The sequence below is a fragment of the Strongylocentrotus purpuratus genome, unplaced genomic scaffold, assembly GCF_000002235.5.
Source record: "Strongylocentrotus purpuratus isolate Spur 01 unplaced genomic scaffold, Spur_5.0 spur5_scaffold_20, whole genome shotgun sequence".
Taxonomy (NCBI): Eukaryota; Metazoa; Echinodermata; class Echinoidea; order Camarodonta; family Strongylocentrotidae; genus Strongylocentrotus; species Strongylocentrotus purpuratus.
Window position 1 is genome coordinate 27,699,666 of NW_022145606.1, and position 2,009 is coordinate 27,701,674.

Genomic DNA, 2,009 nt, shown 5'->3' on the forward strand with positions numbered 1-2,009 from the left:
TATTATTATACCTGATGAATAATGATGTCAAAAGACCATGTTACTATGAGGTTTCACTGAATAGTGTAGTGCAGTATCCTGAGATGTAAGTCTCTTCAATTATAGTTCTTCATAGCAATACAGGTGACTTGGAATATATATGCTCAATTACTTTTTCTGGTTTGCATTTATTACTCGATGAAATGTCTTTGTATTATTAGTAAATGTAATGCGCCTGCGTGCGCTTGGAGCCAAGACTAGTTAATAAAGTGTTCGTTATCGCTGACATCTTGACACATAGACATTGGCCTCCTGACATTTATGTTTTGGGAGTTATTGTGGCGGTTTTGGGATGTGTAATGCTTGTCTTTGGTGGCGAATCAATTTGTTGTGGTTGTGTTGCCTATGATCCGTGACGGTAAATTTGGGGCTAAAATCTGAGGTGTTGTTTTTGCAATGTCTGTCCTTTCAATTGTGTTGTATTATTGCAGTATAATAAAATGTCAAAACTTAAATGCCTATGCTGTAGAATATCAACACACGTGTGCCGTGTGGTAATAAAAGGTTCATTTATTCATTTTTTTCCTTCAAATTGAATTATAAGTTTATTCTCTAAAACTGGTTGATGAAGAAAATAAGAAATACACTGTATCAAGGAGAATATTATTTATGGAGAAAAAAGGTGATGTGAATAAATAATTATTACATCAATGATCAGCTGTTTTTAAAGAATATTCATATATATTTATAGTGAACTGTAAAAAATTGAATTATTCTTTCAGACATATAGAAATTTTATAGAGATTAGGTGAAAGACATAAGGTGTGAATTTGATATAAAATGAGTGAGAGAAGAAGAAAAAGAATGTTTGGATGGATGGATGAATGATTGGATGAGTAAATAACATAATTTTTTTTAAATAAATGTGTATAATTCTTTCCTTTCCCCTCTTCCTATCTTCAGTATCGTCCTATATCTGCATTTCCATTATCTACCTATCCTTCTATGTTATATCTATCTATCCATCTATTTATGTGTCTAGCTATACCCATCTCTATCCCAAATCTATAAGTATCAATCTGTTTGTAATAGCCATAAACATAAAATGAATATATAACCTTTAAAGCGTTTTAAATCAATAAACCCTGGCTCTCATAATAACTGAATTAGAAAGACATTGACCCCCGGCATTGGCCCTGTAGCATAAAACTTTGGTTAATATCATGACATAAATATCAAATACAAGTCCCAAATGCTTGATTCTGATTGGTTGAAAGCCAAGTAATATTTGATGTCATAATATCGCAGTTTTATATTGACAAAGAGGAAGAAAAATTGAAGATATACTGAAATATAAATAGCTTTTTGTGTCCCTTTTACCTCACCATAACACCCGTAATTAATCTTGACCTACACCAGATACCATGACTGAGGCATGAGTAGGGTTCATGCATTATGCAAAATACCACAATTATAACGTTTCATACTCGAAAACCGATAAATCAACTCGAAAAATGAAGCTTCACATTGCTTATCAGTAGCACAGTTTCGAAGGGAACATCCGGGTATTTCTCGAAGTTGTGCCCTCCTTAGTAATGGCGGACCGCGCTCCATGCGCGCACAGAGCTTTGAACGGGCGCGTATGACGAGTCCGCACTCTAGCCTTATTAAGTATATATCTCTATGACCTACACACAGTTTAGAAATATTGCATTGTCCTAAAAAAAAACGCTTGAAATTCGACCATATTATATGAGCTTCAATGTTGACTTTGGACTAGTTATTCTGCATCAAGAAGGTATTTGTGATCATTTCTCTTTTAGTCATTTTAATCTTATTTAGGTCTAGATCAAGATATCTAGATCTAGACCTCTAGATCTATATGCATCTTTCGGGGCATCTTTAGGATGTTATGGATGTTTTGACATCATTAATATTAATAGACTAGGCGCGCCTAATCGGTCTAGAGTCTAGACTAGGTCTAGATCTAGGGCAGAAATTGTAGGATTAGATTCTACCCAAAACTCTAC